We start from the raw sequence: 10,760 nt of genomic DNA, 5'->3' as shown, positions 1-10,760 counted from the left end.
TGCGCTCGTAACATATTTTATGCTCAAGATTTCTTTCTACGTGCTTGCAATAGTGGCGCAAATCGAACTTATCTAATCATACTGCATCCTCCGCCGAACATAGTCGCAGTAGCCAAGGGAGAAAGTGTCGCACTGCTGCGGCCTAGTGTTCCTTCCTGTCCACTGCATGTGATGAGAGCACGAAAAAATTTTTAGGATTACATGGATTTCTCATCCATTTTAGTTATATGGTCGATGTTTTACATTCATTTTCTTTTTTAATCCAATAATTTAAATGATTTCAGCGTTGAAATAGCTGGCTTTGCATATCTCCTGCTCAAATGCATGGGAACAGCAGCTGCAAGAGTCACGTGAGTCATCGCTCCCTTCTTGCTTCAAGCAAGCATGCACACATAAATTATGGCAAGCAGTTATCGGCCTCACACGGGAGACATTGGCGTTTCCTCATTAAATCCCCAAGAATAGACATTTTATTACACGTCCTGCACATGCTGTCATTTAAAAATCTAATATATTTATAGAATATGTGGGACATAAAAAGTCAGAAAAGCATGTACATATAGTACAATACAATACAATACATACTGATTTATAGAGCGCTTTCACAACAGCGGCAGCTGTAACAAAGCGCTTTACAAAACGGTTAACATAAAGTAAAATAATAAACACAACACATAACATAAAACACGTAACAATATAACACTTAATTGTTAAAATCTGCTTTTTTTTTTACATTTTCAGGGAGTGGTATGCCGCGGGATTTTTTCAATGAAAGAAATGTGCCTTGACTCGAAAAAGATTGAAAAACACTGATCTAACTGACGTTTTTTGTAGATTATGGACCAGATGCCATTTCTTAAAAAAATGTGAATTGCTCCACGATAGTCATTGCCATAAAAATATATATTTATTTTCCCCAAGTCACATCCACAGATTTGTGTAACATGGATCGCTGTATGAATTATATTTTGGTGAAATAAAAAATGTATTTTTTCATCAGTCACGAAACATACTTTTCCAATCTTTTACCCACAAAATGGCGTGATTTGTTCATCTCCCCATTTTCCAGCGAAGGACTCAAGAAAGAATTGAAACGCTGATTTAATGCAGTAAACATGTGGTAAAAACACCGTAGATCCCACACAAATGTACATTCAACGCCTTACTACAACAAGTGTATAAAAATACTGAAAAAAATAATTTAATGCCAAGGCTATGACCTATACCAGTGGTCCTCAACTAGAAATGCTGTCGGCCCACTTTTTTTTTATAAGACCAAGGTCCGGTCCCATGCACGGCGGTCATGGGGAGCAGGGCTATATGCCCATTTAGTATGGTCAAGCCAAGCTTATACAAATCAACACTCCTCACAACCAACCAATAATGGGGTGCATGAAAATAACAATTAATCACTTTGCCAGTACACAGCAAATGAGAGGTATTGTGTTGAGGCACAGGAACTCTTTTATTTTGTTAAGTTGTGCCTGCTTAATAATAGAAATCGCCCTTTTAGGGAAATAAGACATTTTTACTTTAACTTTGTTAAACAGGACTTGACTTGTCTGTTGTTTACCAAAATAAATACTAAACATGAAAACAAAAATATTATTTTCATTTGTACAATTCCCCTTTTCATATCCCCTCTGAAATCACTGAAAAATATATCAGAAGAGGAGTTAAGAACCATTTTAAATACTGACACAAGGGAGCACAGGAATGTGCAGTGCTTTTCTTCCACTAAAGGTGAATGCAATGTCTGAGGCATGCAAATATTATTTGAGGACGCCATTGGGATGTTCATTTACCATGTTGCGATGTTCTGCTGTTAAACAGCTGCAAAGAAAAACTGCACACAATCGAAACCTCCCGCGATTCGTCTTGTCTAATTCTCTGTGTGCGGCTCTCCTGTGCTGAAGCTGTGAGCACGCTGTGGCGTCACGCATGCGTCTGTTTCCTGACACAATCATCCATTTTGAATGCCTTACTCTTATGTGTGGACACACCTTAAATTCAAAGGAGCCAATCAGCGCATCGTATATGCTGACGCTTATGTATGGGCACACCTTAAGTTCAGAGGAGCCAATCAGCGCATCGTTATCGCCGACATGCCCTGCTCAGCCGGCTCGTCAAACATTATACAAGAACAGTCGCGCTGCTGCGTCCTCAGCAATACATCTGTTCGTGCACTCAAATAATACAACGGATAATTTTAACAAGCGATCGCGGTAATGCGCAGATTATAGTCCAAAAATAGAAAATGTATAACGTAAAAATTACTTTATAATTTATTATTTTATACAATTTGCCGAGGGATCCGGACAGAGGAAGCCCGGACAGAGGAGGTCGGCAGTCCGGTCGTGGATCGCGGTCCGCCAGTTGAGGAAGAGGGACCTATACAGTACTGTTGACTGTGCAACTGCAGAATTTGCAAAAACGTGGAAGGGTGCTTTTACCGACCTCTAGTGGTGTTTTATGTTTAATGCATCCACAGGAGTGATGACACGATTGCACTTAACCTCACTACTCCTGCTTCCGATGTACTTTGCTTAATTTTCTCCCATTATATTAGTATTTGACATCATCATATGACAGTTTACTGGAGGTGCGATTACGTATACTTGTTGAAAAGGTGGAAAGTTGGCTCAGCCAATCGCACCGTGCTCATGCTGAAACCGCTTTCGAGGGTGGCCGTTCATCAAAAGAGCTCAGTGCAACCAACGTGGTTGCACTCAAGAAAATACGGACGCTATCAGCCTGAAGATTGGTGAATTAGACATCGTTTGATCTGTTTGTTTGACTTGTGAATGTGAGTTTTTTTTTGCCTGACATCCAAATATTTTGTTGGCATTATTGTTGTTTTAACCTGCAAGTACCAGCTAACATTAGCTGAATGCCACTTGCCTCCTTTTCTTCATAATGGCAAGCTCACTGCAGCTTCCGATGTCTTTGCTTAATTTTCTCCCATTATATTAATATTTGAGGGCATAATTTGACAGTTTGCTGGAGATTAGATTACCTATGCTTGTTGAAAAGGTGGAAAGTTGGCCCAGCCAATCGTAACAGGCGCATGCTTAACTGCTTTCGAGCGCGGCAACCTGTCAAAAGAAGATCAACAGGGCAATGGAGTTGGTCGCACTGAAGAAAGTACGGAGGCTGTAATCAAGTAGATTGACTTGTAGCAACCACAAATGTCCTCTGAGAACTCCGACATTTGAATTTCGTGCCGCGAGACTGATCAGCCAATCGGCGGCCCCCGCTGCCGCTCGCTACCAACCAATCACAGCCCCCGGGTGGGCTGGACGTTTGTTTACACTAACGTCCGCTTTGCTGGTATATAAATGATCGTACGTTTGCTGAAATAAAACAGTGTACCACCGCTCTTCGAGTACTTCACTTCACTTCGCCGGGCCGTCGCTCCTTACAACTGGTGACCCTTCGCCGTTCTCAACACGCAACCTTCGAGACTCAAGATGTCGACAACTCCACCGCCGCAGACGCCGTCCGACAACAACCTCACAATCCACGCCGTCTCGGTGAAACTGCCGCCTTTCAGCACTCAGGAACCCGTTTCCTGGTTTCGCCGGGCCGAAGTACAATTCCGCCTCCGGAAAGTCACAGATCCGAGAACAAAAGCGGACTACGTCTTAAAGCCGTCCCCGACGGCGTTTTCCAGCACGTTTCGGCATGGTTGGACCAACAAGACGACGAAATCACGTACGACTCGTTGAAAGATCACCTGCTGAAAGAGTATACTCTTACCGTCAGCGCCCGCGCCAAACGACTGCTCGCCATGCCCAGTCAGGATCTAGGCGACCGCACAGCTCTCAGTTTGTGGAACGAGATGCAGTCACTCGCCCGACTACCCAGTGCCGATCCGTCTACTGGCCAGCCTCGCAAAGTCGACCTCATGCGCGAACTATGGCTGCAGTCCATCCCGTCCTCAGTTCGCGCCGCCCTCCACGACGCCAATACACTGTCAATGTCCGCACTAGTCGCCAAAGCCGATGACCTGATTACCGCAACCAGAGCCGCCGAGAAATCGACGCCGGTCGCCGCCGCCTGCAGCGCACTAGCCCCGCCCATTGTGGACGGAGAAATCAATGCCGTGCGCCACCGTCCAGGCCCACCGCATGATCGCCGTCGAGCTCCGCCCCAGAACCAGTGGTCCCGCGGCTACATGCTACCGTCTGGTATTTGCAGCTACCATGACAAGTTCGGCAGAGACGCGAGAAACTGCCTCCCGAACTGCAAGTTCTCAAAAAACGCGACGGCCACCCGCCGACAGTAACGCCGGCGGCGTGGCGCCCTCATCACAGTTACGTTTGCACGATCGCCAACCCGAACCAGGGGTTCTACGTCACCGATGCCATCTCCAATCGCGAATTCCTGGTCGACACCGGAGCATGCCGCTCCATCTACCCCGCCACAGACCAAAACCGACGTCACAACCAGCCATGCCAAGTCAAACTCGTGGCCGCCAATGGTACGCCCATCGCCACGTATGGATGCCGCCGCATCCACATCAAGATCGCCAACCGCCGATACGCCTGGGACTTCATTATCGCTGACGTGAGGACACCACTGCTCGGAGCCGATTTCCTCAGCCACCATAACCTACTGGTCGATGTCGGCAACCGAAGAATGCTGAATCTCCAATCGTTCCAGTCCACCGACCTCGTCGCCCAGGTCCAAGAAAACGTCAACGCCTGTGCAATCACAACCAACGACCCATACGAGCACCTACTAACCGAGTACGCCGACGTCTTCAAACCCGAACTTCACCAGACGCCGGGGAAAGCAGCGAAACACGGAATCTTCCACCATATTGAGACAAAAGGACCACCCGTCTATTCCAAGTTCCGACGCCTCTCGCCCGACAAACTCAAGGCCGCCAAACAAGCTTTCGCCGAAATGGAAAGGATGGGACTCTGCAAGAAAGCATCCAGTCCATGGGCATCACCGCTGCACATGGTAAAAAAGACTGACGGTTCATGGCGGCCGTGTGGAGACTACCGCCTGCTGAATGTGAAGACGGAACCGGATCACTATCCCCTACCCAACATCGCGGACATCACCAACGAGTTGGACGGCGCCAGATACTTCACGAAACTGGACCTATTGAAAGGTTATTTTCAAGTTCCCGTCCACGAGCCCGACGTCCCCAAAACAGCGATCATCACACCGTTCGGCTCCTACGTCTTCTACTACTCAACGTTCGGTCTTCGCAACTCCGGCGCCACCTTTCAACGCCTCATGGACAGCATCCTCGGCGAACTGTCGTACTGTGTATGTTACGTCGACGACATCCTCATCCATTCGAAGACGAAGGCAGAACATCACGACCACGTCCGAAACGTCCTCCAACTGCTCCGCGACAACGGCTTGGTAGTACGACGAGACAAGTGCGTTTTCGGCGCGTCGAAAGTAGAGTTCCTTGGTTACGAGATCGACCTTTCCGGAGTCCGCCCCCTGCCCGCTAAAGTCAACGCCATCCACAAGTTCCCTACGCCGAAAACGATCAAGACTCTCCAAGAGTTCACTGGGATGGTGAACTATTACCATCGTTTCCTGCCTCGCCTCGCCCACGTCATGGCCCCGCTATACGATGCGCTCAGCGGCAACCCGAAACACCTGAAATGGACCCCCGCCCAGAGCAAATCGTTCGAAGCTACGAAAGCCGCCCTCGCCAAGGCCGCGACATTGACATTCCCGAAGTCGGCGGCTCCGCTTCAACTGACGACCGACGCAAGTAACGTTGCTGTAGGAGGTGTGGTGGAGCAGGTCATCAACGGTATCCCGCAGCCTCTGGGATTCTTCAGTCAGAAGTTACGCCAACCTGAAACCCGATACAGTACGTTCGACCGCGAACTTCTCGCCGTATACATGGCTGTGCGACATTTCCGCCACCTGCTGGAAGGAACGCCGTTCAAGATCCGTACCGACCACCGCCCCCTCGTACACGCCTTCACCAAAGCTGGGGACCCGTGGTCCGTCCGTCAGCAGCGTCATCTCTCCGCCATCGCAGAATTCGGATGCGAGATAGAGTACGTCCCTGGTGAAAAGAATCCAGTAGCCGACGCCCTGTCACGAGTGGAAATCAACGCCGTCCATCTTGGCGTCGACTACGGAGCCATCGCCGACGCCCAAGTGGCTGATCAGAAGGGCACCGCTGACTATCGTCAGTCCGTCACAGGCCTGAGATGGGAAGACGTACCGTTTGGCGACGACGGACGCACCTTACTCTGCGATGTGAGCAGGCAACGCCCTCGGCCACTCATCCCGAAAACGCTCCGACGTCAAATGTTCGATATCATCCATGGTTTATCACACCCGTCTGGAAGATCAACCGGCAAACTGATGACCGAGAAGTTTGTATGGCATGGAATCAACAAAGACGTACGAGCCTGGGCTCGCAACTGCCTCCAATGCCAAGCCAGTAAGATTGGCCAACATACAGAATCCGGTATCGGCCAGTTTCCACAACCCCGACGTCGCTTCGGCCATCTTCACGTCGACATAGTTGGACCGCTGCCACCTTCAGACGGCTACCAGTATCTCTTCACGTCCACCGAGCGGTCGACTCGATGGCCTGAGGCGATCCCAATGAAAGGAGCCACTGCACAAGACTGCGCCGCCGCCCTTCTCCAAGGCTGGGTCAGCAGATTCGGAGTCCCTGACGATATCACCTCCGACCGAGGTTCTTCATTCACGTCACAGCTCTGGACCGCCCTTGGTCAGCTCATGGGAACGACTGTGCATCATACGACTGCTTTCAACCCCGCCGCCAACGGAATGGCCGAGCGCACTCACCGCACGTTGAAGGCAGCGCTCATGGCCCGCTGCACCGGACCAGACTGGAGTGCCCAATTGCCCTGGGTACTTCTCGGAATGCGGACGACTCCGAAAGAAGGTCTCGGTGTCTCCTCAGACGAGATGGTATTCGGTGAAACCATCGCCGTTCCCGGGGAGTTCTTCCCGTCCAGCCAAGACGCCGCCGACTCCACGGCCTATCTCGCCGATCTCCGACGCACCGTCGGAAAGTACCGACCCGTACTCCAGACCTACCAAGACCAGCGCAGCAGACGAGTACCGAAGTCGCTGTTAACCTGTACTCACGTTTTCGTAAGGAACGACGCCCACCGCCCGCCTCTAACTCGACCATACCGCGGCCCGTACGCCGTGGAGCAACGTAACGACAAGGCCTACCGCCTCAACATCCATGGTCGACAGGATTGGGTCTCAATCGACGAACCCGCGCCGCTGACCATCACTCGAGCCGGACGCGCCGTCCGCCCGCCCGACCGCCTGCACGCCCAACCATGAACTTTCATCACTATCCTAATTCGGACTCAGCCTGCCAAGGACTTTCTAACAGGGGAGTATTTGTAGCAATCACAAATGTCCTCTGAGAACTCCGACATTTGAATTTTGCGCCGCGAGACTGATCAGCCAATGGGCGGCCCCCGCTGCCGCTCGCTACCAACCAATCACAGCCCCCGGGTGGGCTGGACGTTTGTTTACACTAACGTCCGCTTTGCTGGTACAACAAAAATCGCAAGGCTCTTGAAGAAAAAAAATACAGTACAATTCAATTAGAAAATACATAAGTAAAATACGGAGATTTTAAAATGATTTGAAATAGTAATAATATAATAAAGAAGGCGAAAGTACCACTGTTTCCACATCGGTGATTCAACAGCAGCACATACAATTCCGAGAAGCAGTCCAACGACATATAAGTGTATAGATTCCTAAACAGTTAACGTGGTAGCTGGCGACATTATCATTTTAACATGTTCACTGTTTTACAGTTATTGCTGTTTTAATGCTTCTGAAAATATTACAGATTCATGATGTTCATTTCTCATCGAGCTCTCCATCTGACCTTTTTTGTCCTCAGACAAAGGGCTTTGGTGTGCCCTTGGGGTGCATGCCGTGTTCTCAGATGGAGTATGGGAGTGTCCCTTGGTAAGTGAATACAGTCGTTTTCATGCATTGCATGTTGCTCAAATTGCAAGTATGAAACATATCTCTGTTCTTCTAGTTTCCTGGTGGATGCAAGCATGAACTTGCTGGAGCATGTCGACGCAGTGGGCCTGTTTAGAATATCTGGCTCTCTTCGTCACTTGAAGACACTGCAGGTGAGTAATTGGTTGACTGTGCTCTCACTTATCATCGCTGACCCTATGGAAAGTCTTTCAGACATGAATTTTTGTTGTCTATGTCCAGAAAAAATTGGATTCTGGTGAGGAGTGCCTATCTGCCTGTCGTCCTTGTGACTTGGCCGGCCTGGTGAAGAAATTCTTCAAGGAGTTGCCAGAACGGAGGTGCTTGCATATTTGTGATTCTGATTCAGGAAGAACTTTTTTTCTCTCAATGTGCTAATCCTTACTTTCTGGGTTTGATTCCAGAAGTGCAAAGAATAAGATGGACGGAACTAACTTGTCGTTAGTCTTGGCTCACACCATCCTCCAGTCCAGAGCAGTTACAAAGATGGACAGCAACGCAGATAAACGCCTCCAACTGGAGATGGATGTCCTTCTCTGCTTCACAGAAAACGCCCACCACATTGGTAAAAATGCAAATAACTCAGCTGATAGTCTTCACAGACTCAGTCTTGTTGAGATTGAATTTCTTTGCTTTTGCTGCACATTACAGGTCAGATGCCACAAATGCTTGAAGAGAAGCTTACCGCCAAGATGGACTGTGAGCCAGCAGTGGCCAGTTTCATAGGTAAGAGAAAGAGATCAATTAGAATATGAAATCATTGTTGAAAGTTCAGCTTCGGCCCATCACATGTGTACTTTCTGTCATTAGTTGCAACCATTGCTTTATTATTATTTTTTTAATCAAGAAAATGTTTTTCATACCCGCAAAAGACCTAATATTTGTTTTCAAATAACTTGTGAACAGTTTCAATCACACATACAAAGTAAATGAGTTCATGTATCACTCAAATCAATAAGAAACCGATCTCGCATTGAATTTCCATTCTTGTTTTGTGTTACGTTGTTTCAGATAAGATCAAAAGGTCCGTGACGGCAATTAAAATGAAGCAATGGCATTGCTACACCTACAAGTCGGAAAAGCAGACCTGGTTCCATCACCCAAAGGGTCTCCCTTTGTGCACTTCCTGGACTGTCGTCTCTCAACTGCCAGATACAGCAACAGACACCGAGATAATACTTTGAAACATCGAATGAGAGATGAGAATGATTGATTGAAGTCAATTCTTACTGGTCACAATTATGTCACAGAAAAGACCATTCATTCATTCATCTTCCGAGCCGCTTGATCCTCACTAGGGTCGCGGGGGGTGCTGGAGCCTATCCCAGCTGTCTTCGGGCAGCAGGCGGGGGACACCCTGAATTGGTTGCCAGCCAATCACAGGGCACACTGAGACGAACAACCATCCACGCTCACACTCACACCTAGAGACAATTTAGAGTGTTCAATCAGCCTGCCATGCATGTTTTTGGAATGTGGGAGGAAACCGGAGCACCCGGAGAAAACCCACGCAGGCCCGGGGAGAACATGCAAACTCCACACAGAGAGGCCGGAGCTGGAATCGAACCTCTGCACTGTGAAGCCGACGTGCTAACCACTGGACTACCGGGCTGCCCCAGAGAAGACCATGATTATCTTCTTTCTGATTGTAGAGTATTATTGAATAGAATGAAATCAATGATATTTGTATATCATATTTGTAATTATAGATGTTATTAATAACACACACACACACATACATACATAGATACATATATATATAATATATATATATATATCGCATCTCACCCATCTCCGAGACCTACTGGCTAAAGAAACTCACAGCACTCTATGAGCGCCTAGCAGAACAAATGAACCAGCTGCTGAGTGATGGGACTCACCCAGGATGGCTAACCGAAGGGCGATCGATCCTGATCATGAATGATCCCTCGAAGGGTGCAGTCCCATCCAACTATCGGCCAATAACCTGTCTCTCCACAACATGGAAGCTCATGTAAGCTCATGTCAGGCATCATTGCGGCTAAGATAAGTGGACACATGGATCAATACATGAACAAAGCACAGAAGGGAATTGGTAGAGATACCAGAGGAGCCAAACATCAGCTCCTAGTTGACAGAACAGTCGCACAAGACTGCAGGTTCCGACGTACCAACCTGTGCACAGCCTGGATTGATGACAAGAAAGCCTATGACTCGATGCCACATACATGGATCACTGAATGCTTGGAGTTGTATAAGGTGAACAGGACCCTAAGAGCCTTCGTTGCGAACTCGATGAGGATGTGGAAAACCACACTTGAAGCCAATGGCAAGCCACTTACCCAAGTGTCCATCAAATGTGGCATATACCAAGATGATGCACTCTCCCCACTGCTGTTCTGCATAGGACTGAACCCCCTAAGCCAAGTAATCACCAAGACAGACTATGGATACCGCCTCAGAAATGGAGCTACAATCAGTCACCTCCTCTACATGGATGACATAAAGCTGTATGCTAAGAGCGAAAGGGACATAGATTCCCTGATCCACACGACCAGGATCTACAGCAGCGACATCGGGATGTCATTCGGGCTTGAGAAATGTAGTCGGACGGTGACTGAGAGAGGAAAGGTAGTCCGCACTGAAGGGGTCTCACTCCCTGAAGGAATAATAGCAGACATTGAGGACAGGTACAAGTACCTCGGTATACCACAAGCCAATGGCAACCTCGAACTGGCAACAAGGAAGCGGCTACAGCCAAATACCTCCAGCTG

The 10,760-nt window shown here is 48.3% G+C and overlaps 1 long non-coding RNA gene across 1 annotated transcript; it reads left to right on the top strand.

The window, feature by feature from the left end:
- Positions 1-7,548: 7,548 nt before the first annotated feature.
- Positions 7,549-8,459, top strand: LOC127602334 (uncharacterized). The gene is made up of 3 exons (XR_007962756.1): positions 7,549-7,968; positions 8,045-8,141; positions 8,230-8,459. It is a non-coding gene; the product is annotated as an uncharacterized LOC127602334 (long non-coding RNA).
- Positions 8,460-10,760: the final 2,301 nt, after the last annotated feature.

The sequence above is a fragment of the Hippocampus zosterae genome, chromosome 6 (assembly GCF_025434085.1).
Source record: "Hippocampus zosterae strain Florida chromosome 6, ASM2543408v3, whole genome shotgun sequence".
In the NCBI taxonomy this organism is placed as follows: Eukaryota; Metazoa; Chordata; class Actinopteri; order Syngnathiformes; family Syngnathidae; genus Hippocampus; species Hippocampus zosterae.
This window is presented reverse-complemented; position numbering and strand designations above follow the sequence as displayed.